A 9,964-nucleotide genomic window follows, 5' to 3' on the forward strand; every position below is an offset into this window, starting at 1 on the left:
ACGTTATCTTGAAGATTATTCAATTATCTTTTTCTCATCTTGATATCTAAATGAATACTACAATAAATGCCTTACGACATTATAGCAATATATTACTAGATTTCGGCCATATTCACTAGTCATATAGGTAGTCGACTCACTTCTACAAAAGTTTTCGGACAATCTAGTATGTACCGTCTACATGACCTACATTATGACAGAAAATTCTAATTTGATTGATGGATCTATTAATAAAGCATTCTGATTGGCTGAGATCTGGAAGTTCATGAAATGACAGGATAATGCTTAAGGACTAAACACCACCATATCAATAATTAATTACTTTGTATTACGTCTATATACGAATTATTGTTAGACATATTCGTAATTAGCCAATTTTCGAGCCTTTTCAAAGAAAACCGTCGCCGGATTAACATGGAAGTAAGTAAATTTTTTCTTAACTCTTTTGAAAGAGAATTAGTATAATATTAATTCTTTTTTAAGTTAAAAATAGAACGACAAACTGACTTTTAATATATCAAATTGAAAATAAATATTCATTAACAATTTATTTGTAATTTTTTACAGAATATTCAAGGAACCAGTGCCGCAAGCAGCCGAGGGGCGCCAAGGCCACCTGTCTCGGCAGGAGAGCCGAACCAAAGTATGATATATTATTATTTAAATTATTAGAAGTTTGTTTCTTATTAATAATATTAATAATTTGATAAAATTTTTCTGTTTAATTCAGATCCTGCACGGGGACCGTCTTCCTCGCGGGGAGGGGTACCTCAAACCCCTCCACCGCAATCCCAGGCCCGCGGCCACTTAGGGCTACAAAGGCCAGGAAATCATCCTCCCCCGGTTAATATTAATCCACCAGTTGATGAAATGGAGGTGCCGGGGGAGGATGAGCTTTTGGAGGATCCTGTGGAGGAGGCTCCTCCACAGCCATATAGAAGTAAGTTTTTTTTCTGTCCATTATTCATAACTAAAACCATTTCATTGCAGAGACTAAATTATAATATTTATTTTGTTTTTTTTTTTCAGAAACCCGGCGGAACTACCGAGCCGGCAATGCCGTCCAGCGGAGGCGGGAAGCCTTTAGCTTCCAACGTATGGTGGTTGGGCTAGGCTTCCACGCCTCCAGGCTGCTGGACGGCTTACAAAGGAGTCGTGATAGAAGGGCTCGCGGACGAGGTGGTAGAGGTGGGAGAAGGGGAAGGGGGAGAGGCGGCCCCATGTAAATATTTTTATTAAATAAAATTTAAATTTACTTATATTTCATTAATTTATTTATATATCCTTTCCATTTTTCCTAGTTTTCCTTTGTGGTAGCTTAACTCAATTAAAATTAAAATTAACCTACACCTGTCAGGAAAAATACATGTTAGTAATATAATTTAAAAATTAATATAAAGAACACAAAACTATTTTAATTGAAATTAGTTATTCTAAAGCATAATTCACCCTGCCATTATTAATCGTAATCTGTTGATGCTGAACTAAATAGTTTGCGCCAGGTGATATATCAATACACAGATAAGTACGTAACAATACCCAGACTTTGTATTTAAGCATTCATATGTATCAATAAATGACAAATTCAAATGATGAAAGAAGATCTAGTTAAACTACAACCTTCTAATCTCATTAAAATTAGTCACCAAATGTTTCTGTATGTTAAATACTTTATCTAAGTACCTTTACGTAAACATGCACCAGTCTATCTTCTATTGCCCTTGTAGAATCCTGTTTCTATCTGGAAAATCTTGCAAATGCGACAAAATAACAATATCAACAATGATATAATTAAAATTAGATATTGTAATCTATTTATTACTACAACGTTCTAACCTCATTAAAATTAGTCACCAAAGTTTCTGTATATTAAAAAGTTTTGTCTGCGTACCTTTCCATAAATATGCATCAGTATATCTTCCATTGCCCTAGCTGCAACTTGCTTCTTTCAGGAATAACCTACAATCAAGACAATATAATATTGATAATGATATATAACAGAAAAAATGGTTAAATTTAAGTTACATATACTGCACGATATAATTTACCTTTTAATTTATGATCTGTTGCTTGTTGTAGCTCCTCTCAATACTTTGCGTCACTTTATAGTGACAGCTTGTGTATGATTACATTTTATACGTAAGAATACCCAGATTGACTGTTAAAACATACATATACATCAAATCATAACGAGTTTAAATAATGAAAGAAGATTAATTTAATAACACAACCTTCTAACCTTATTTAAATTAGTCACAAAATGTCTGTATGTTAAAAAGCTTTGTCTGCGTACCTTTACATAAAGTGATGGTATCCTTTTGTCATCGATGATCACAATTTCCTGGTCCTCAGTTTACTTTATCAAGTAACACGGTTGATTGTTTACATTCGACAATTTACTTTGACCTGTAGAAAATATAAAGGTCCTCAGTTTACTTTATCAAGTAACACGGTTGATTGTTTACATTCGACAATTTACTTTGACCTGTAGAAAATATAAAGGAGCACAAAGTAACAATGCTTTATTAATACTTTTCTAACCAATAAATAATACTTATCTGATTAACTGAAGCACTGCATATAAAATGGAAAATAATGATTCGGGATAACCACAAAATTAACTGTTCTCACGTGTAACACACACTTACGGCACATATACATCAATGAATTCTACTCTATACTACATACACCACTTTGCATGTACCAGCTGTAGCACTACATGACTGCGCCTGCGCATTCATGACAGTCTAGCATTAGAAAAGTGAAAGAGAAGGATAGGAGATATTCTAGATAGGCTTTCAACGTGAAAGAGCGAGAGCGAAAAAATCTCTGAACAATTCTAGCGTCGGGAGAAAAAGCGTCGGGAAAAACTCCGACCAAGCCGAAGTGGCTGCTACGCAAATGCATATTTGGATATCTCTGCATTGCATGAACCGATTTGAATATTTGTAGTCTCGTTAGAAAGCTTAGGGTCGAATCATATAACGAAAGTTCCATTAGATTTTTAATTAAATTAACCAATACCCATCTTAAAAAAATTTAGCTATAGTTTGGTCCAATCTTCGCGTAAAAGTAGGTAGTGCCACGCGTCTTTTTTTTTTAAATTACTTGCCGCGTAACACTACCGTGTTACTTGATAATGTTATCGAAGAATTAGAGACAGAAGCTGCTTATACAAGTTTGAATAGAAAAGAGCTTTGTCCTCGCAACATTGTTTTGCAGAATACATTGCATACAGCTGTTGCAATTGTAAATTTTGACAGATATGTCGAGATTCTTGATGGAAAACAAACACTTCATGATACTGTAGGGATTATATTTCAAGATGAGTGCCAGCAGAACATCTGTATATCAGAATTTCTAAACGAAATAGATAATTCAAAGAAAAGAAGACGAACGTTAGATTACTTAATTCCTGATATCGAACCGTATCATAAAAAATTAAATTTGTTGGTGATTTGCAGCCTTCATTGATTAATGACAGCATTATCCCCTCAAACTTAAAAGAAATTCAAATTTTTGATAGCTCCTGGCTCATATACCATTTCTTAAATATAAAAACTCCAATGTGGGTGGGATTTAATGCTACATTAATCCAGGATAATTCTCCAAAACAAATTGTTTCTTATTTAACACCAATAAATGCATCACCAACTAATTATTCTTTTGTTGTTGAAACAATGAAGCGAGCAATCAAAATTGCAGATGAATGTCAGGAAAAATATGCATAAGTAACCTATGATCTTGCGATAGCTAAGATAGCTTATCCGGTGCAATCGCTTGAACCAGAAACTTTTAAACGTTTATTCATTCACTTGGGTCCATTTCATATAGAGATGTCGTATTTGAAAGCTGTTGGTTCATTTATTGAAAATTCTGGTTTAGCAAACATTATGGTGGAAACTGGCTTGCTAGCAGCAGGATCTGTAGGAGGATTTTTATCTGCTAAAAACTTTAATCGAGCAAAATGACTTCATGTATTAGTACCTTTAGCATTAAAAACGGAACATTTCCAATTTTTTATTGACTGTGAAAGTATCATTATTGATAAAGACGTGATAACGTACCTAAAACATATTCAGATTCATGGATTGATCGATGAAACAATAGATAATGAAAAACTACGTCAATTAATAGAGAAATACCATAATTTTAAAATATATACATTATTAGGACTGCACGGAAAAAATATGCAATATTATATGACGTACACTAATCTTGTTGATTATTATCTTATATTAGAAAGAAGCAATCGAATGGGTGACTTTCAGCTATTGAAATACATTTTACCTAAAATAAATAATTTATTTTTTACATTTAACCATGGTTGCATTCCGAGTTATGCATCAAATGCTTGAAGTGTTGAGAAAGTCGTTCCTTTTTACCCTAAGCGCGCTTTGGATGCGCTCTGACTGCGCTCATATTTCCCTAGATTCTATTAACATTTTAAATTCTTCGACTCACTCTCAATGCTTCAAACACTACAACTTCGAGCTGAGGTAGCTAATGCGGCTGATGCAATTTAGTATAGTCCGTAATTATTTGTCTATATTATGTTTTTGTCTTCACGAGTCCATCCATGGCCACCATCGGTCCTATGGTGTTCCTCTATCAATTTTCACTTTTAAAATTAAGACATGCTTTAGGATTTTTGCTATTGTTAGGCAATTTTGATCGTTCCGGTATAGGTTATTGAAACTGTAATTCATCGATATTCGTTATATTTATTGAACAACATGGACAGTTTGAATGAGGATGCAGTACAATATTATTCAATAATGAATATAAATGAAGAAGAAGATAATGTGGATGATGATCTTACAATGATGAATTTTATTAATGAAAGAAACAAAGAAAATGATATAAACCAGAATGACCAGGATAATATAGGTAATATTTTTTAGAAATTATTCATTAATATTAGTTTAACACATTTTTATCTGATACAAATATAATTAACATTTATATTTAAATTTCTCTTTGAAAAAGGCAAAGCTTTTATCTGGCCTGATAAGGCTGTGCTTCTTCTGATAGAATTATATAGAGAAAGAGAAGAGGAATTTGAAACTGGATTAAGACGGAATAATAAAATTTGGGCAGATATTGCTTTCGAATTGAGAAAAACAAATTCACAGTACAACGTAACAGGGCAGCAATGTTCTAGTAAAATGGCTGGTCTAAAGAGGACATATAAAAGTATAATCGACTCAAATAAGAAAAGTGGAAATCACAGGACAACATGATCATTTTTCTCGGTATATTGTTTAACCATAAACATGTATTTATAACTATTTGCACAAACTATAATATATAATATTGTATATAAAAATAATTATACATACACTGTAGGTAATGGATTCCTTGTTTGGAAAAAAGCTTTTGTAAAACCTATTGCTTTTACTACAAGTGAAGGACCGGTAGATTCTGATGATTTAGAGAAGGTAGGGCAGTAGTGGTAGCTAGGGGGTTCCTGTGACACGGTGGTGAGGGGAGTGCGGGTGTGCGGGGGGGAAGTGTCTTGGGTTTTCCTGTGACACGGTGGTGAGGGGAGTGCGGGTGTGCGGGGGAAGTGTCTTGGGTTCCTGTGACACGGTGGTGAGGGGAGTGCGGGTGTGCGGGGGGAAGTGTCTTCTTAAGAGCTAGGGTTTATTGCGTGATGAGGAGGGTGCGGGTGTGCGGAGGAAATGCTTTGGCTATGGGGAGTGAGAGAGAGAGAGAGAGAGATCCCTCTCACCCTCTCTTTCTCTCTTAGAGTCTCTCACCCCTCTCCCATCAGCCTAGGGCCCGGATGGTTAATTATCCTACGGGTCCACTAGTTCTCTAAGGCTTACCCCCTCTCCCATGTCACTAGGGTCCGGATGGTTAGTTATCCTACGGGTCCACTAGTTCCCTAAGGGTTACCCCTCTCCCATCACCCTAGGGCCCGGATGGTTAGTTATCCTGACAATTACTCAGAGAACTTTTTTTTGTATTTTAGTTGGTGGAGGAAAAAGTTTCTTTTTTCTCCACTAGGTGGCGATCACGAAAATTACTGGGGCAGCTACACCGCTAGGGGTCCTAAGCATCTTACGGACTGCCATTTTTGATTTCTTAGTCCTGCCCTCGGAGGGTCTTTTCTCCCTCCACATACTTATCCTAGACCTTCCCACTATTTTCCTACTATGGACCCGCCATTTAACTTGATTTCACATTTAACCATTTTTCTTCCCTCTCAATCTACCTCTACACCATTGAAGGGTTTTTTTCCCTCCACATACCCATTCTATTCCCTCCTACTATTTTCCTCCTTGGTTCCTTCTTTTAATTTCACATTATACCTTTTTTGAACCTTGGGTACAGATTCCTTTTTTCTTATACAAGCTGTCGATAAATATAAAGTGAAAAAATATGCAGTATCAAGTGATTATTAATTTAGCGTATAGACAGAATTCTCCAGTAATTCATATAATTACAAGAATAATAGATGAAATTATGCAAAATTTATCACAAGCGGTAAATGAAGAAACAATCGAGACGCATGGAATGGAGTATGAAAATAGTAAGTTATTATGAATGAGATTGCATCATACATTTTTCTAAAATCTGATGATTTTTTACAGTAACACGCTGTATACAACTGTTGATGAGAGGTATCAGAATGATTGAGATAGAGGCAGGGATAATTCCGCAGGAAGAGGAGGAGGAGCAGGAGGAGGAGGAGGATGAGGAGGAGACAACGATGGAGGTAGCAAGGGCAGAAGAATAGCTTGATATTTTAAAATATTATATGTTAAAAATCTTTTTAGTTATATATATATATATATATATATATATATATATTGAATAAAAGTATTATATGTTAAATCTTTTGAATATTGAATAAAAATTACTGTAAGCATATTATAAATGAATAGATTATTCATTACATCTTCCTGTAAGCATGCTCTACATGTTACATAGTTAACAGACATTATTTTTCCTTTTGCGAAACAATGGGGAGTGAAATTCTAGGGACCACCCAATGTTCCTCCTATGAGCTTTCCCAGGGCTCTCTAAAACTGACCCGATACCTTCTGTCCATATTTTACCCTCTCAACCAGTCTCTAGCTATTTTTTTTCGAGACTTTTCTCACAAACAGGTCAGATAAATGAGCCCACGTGCTAAACAGAGTCACAGTTGTGAAGTAAGATTGTCAAGAAGCCATTGATGCGCTCGATACTTTCTGACCATATTTTACCCTCTAAACCAGCCTCTAGCTATTTTTTCGTGACTTTTCCTCCCTCAAGCAGACCAGACAAATCATTCAGCCTCTAGCTATTTTTTTCTCAAGACTTTTCTCACAAGCAGAGCAGACAAATGATCCCACGTGCTAAACAGAGTCACAGTGTGACGTAAGATTGTCGAAAAGCAATTGATGCGCTCGTAAATTTTAAGCTGCACTCAGGATATGTCCTTAAGATGCTAGTATTCCCAACCCAAGTAATAATGGACGTATATTTCACGACTCGTTTCTAAATAATGAAAAGTTTATATTTTAAACTGTCATTACTTTATCTGAGGAACGTGACTATCTGCACCATCTAGTACGTGTTATGACACGTTTGAATTAAATATATTTGTTTTAGATGACGGTTATTTGATCTGAAGAACGTGTATCTCACGACTTGCTTTTAAACAATGAAAAGCTTATATTCTAGACTGATGTCACTTTATATAAGGAACGTGTATATAATTAAATGGATTTATTTATTTTAATTAACAACTACTTGATCTAAAGAATACATGTATCAACAGGTTTAAAATAATGAATTCTCTTTGAAATCTACAATCATGAGTGAGTAACCCATCAAAAATGTCGTTCGCCTGCAACAGTCCCTCCACTCTCAATTTCCAATAAGCGTGTATATCTTATCCCTTCCTACGATATTATTCAAAGCCACCCAAGTTTCGTTTGCCTGCAACACTTCCCCTACTCTCAATTTCCAAGTGTGTATATCTTATTCCCTCCTAGGATATTATTCAAAGTCACCCACGCTAGCAATTAGGAAATTTCATTCACTCTCGATTAGAAGCGTGAAGCAGTCGAAAGTTCAAGTCTGTAACGCTGCAGTCATAATATTTTATTGTGGTGTAATAGCAGTATTGAAGCTTCAAGCAGTACAAAGTACCAGTTTCACGTTGCAGATAGAATATTTTTTTATTGTCACGTAATTGTCGTAGATAATCTTTAGAAGGTAAGAATTATTTTTTCTTTTTTACGTTATTCTCTATTCTTAATATTATTTTATTATTATAGAAATGGATTTAACTAAGATTAATGAACTCGCAACTGTAGAACCAAAAACTTTTATAAAACTGAATACTTTGGAGATTGGGGGGTCATACCGAATAACTGAATTATCGAAAATTAAAACCAAATATGGGGAGAGAATAATAGCAAAGCTGCTTACGAAGGAATGGTTCTTCTTGCCTGCGAGGATGATGGCATTACTGGAAAAACCAGATCAATTCAAGAATTTTCAAGATGCAGCTTCAAATCAAATATTAACATTCACGTATCATGGTGGAAATTACAATAATATGACATTTGCAATTGTTAGTCAAATTTCAAAAGATTAATTTAGAAAACATTTGTAAGGAATAATTTAAACACAAATAAATGATTATTATATCTTATTTATTATTTTTTTCCTTCATTATAATGATAAGCTTAACTATAGTCTATTAGCGATTAACATACATTTCTAACTATTAGCGATTAACTTACATAACTAACTATTAACGATTAACTTACATTTCTAACAATACTTGTAAGCGGGTTATATTCAACAATTTTATCATGTATAATTAAACAATACGCAGTAGTATTACTTGCAATATTTTTAGAACAATCGATCTCTATTTTAACGTCAACTGTGCCAGATTTAATAGATTCGTTTTGATGCGAACAATCAATGACAAAGAGAGGGCCATATTCTAAGAAATTGTTGTAATCAAGCATTGGTTTCGACGGTTTTTCTCCAGCATAATAGGATTGGATAAATTTAACATACATATCATATAGTACAGAAAATCGTGATTTTTCAGTATCAGTATCAAGTCGATCATACGGATAAAATTCAGAATTAAGATAGACTTTAATATCACGAACAAAACTATCATCGAAGTCAAGCACCTTCATATGCTGCGTATTCTTCTTATTTGTTCTAAATGCTAGAATAACGTATCGAGGCTTCTCCAATTGTGTTGCAGCTTTTACAGCCCACGTATGCCTCTGTGTTTCTGGTAGAAGCGGGTATTCGTAGAGTTCCCAGGATCGAAAAGCCATGGTGAGGCTTTTGTTTTGGTCGATAATACGTAGAAATTGAAGTTTTGTGTATTCATTCAATGATATATGAGGAATTCTCCATTGCACTTTTTGAACATCAATTTTGGAGTCGGTGATTTTCGTTGAAGAATATATCGAATTCGTATCATTACGTGCTCGAATGAGAACGAGCTCATGACGTGCATTTATTATGACTCTTCTATAGTCTTCACAAAAACCCAACAGCATTTTCAGTGGTACGCAAAAATTAAAATATTTCGTAGGCTTATAATCTGATAGAAACCATCCTGAATGGTGTAGACTCGTACTCTCCTCCCCAGTCAGAGAAATGAGATTCTTCATGGAACTAGTAATACCCACATTCTTACTGCGGTCAATCTCAATACCATTCAATTCATAGCGAATTTCATCGAACAAGAATGCCATGGAATTGCAGTCAAGTCCCACTGTATCTTGAACTGTTGCACCCTGAGCACGAGTGCCCTCGATTAATTTTCCCTCTATGTATAGGTAACTCTCACATGGTAGAAGAATTAAATCTTGATGTTGTATTGGAATTCGAATTTCGTCACTATTTCCCAATGATGCATTTGCATACGGATTGTAAGCATGTATTTCCATTTTAGTAATGCGATTGTCGTACACAGGTTGTGCGG

General features: G+C 34.8%; 1 long non-coding RNA gene across 1 annotated transcript; it reads left to right on the forward strand.

The window, feature by feature from the left end:
- The first annotated feature begins 239 nt into the window (after positions 1-239).
- LOC136775145 (uncharacterized) lies at positions 240-849 on the forward strand. The gene is made up of 3 exons (XR_010822899.1): positions 240-420; positions 568-643; positions 731-849. It is a non-coding gene; the product is annotated as an uncharacterized lncRNA (long non-coding RNA).
- Positions 850-9,964: the final 9,115 nt, after the last annotated feature.

This window comes from Prorops nasuta, unplaced genomic scaffold (assembly GCF_024137725.1).
Source record: "Prorops nasuta isolate Cenicafe-Biocafe unplaced genomic scaffold, Cenicafe_Pnas_1.2 PNAS00007, whole genome shotgun sequence".
NCBI classification, from domain to species: Eukaryota; Metazoa; Arthropoda; class Insecta; order Hymenoptera; family Bethylidae; genus Prorops; species Prorops nasuta.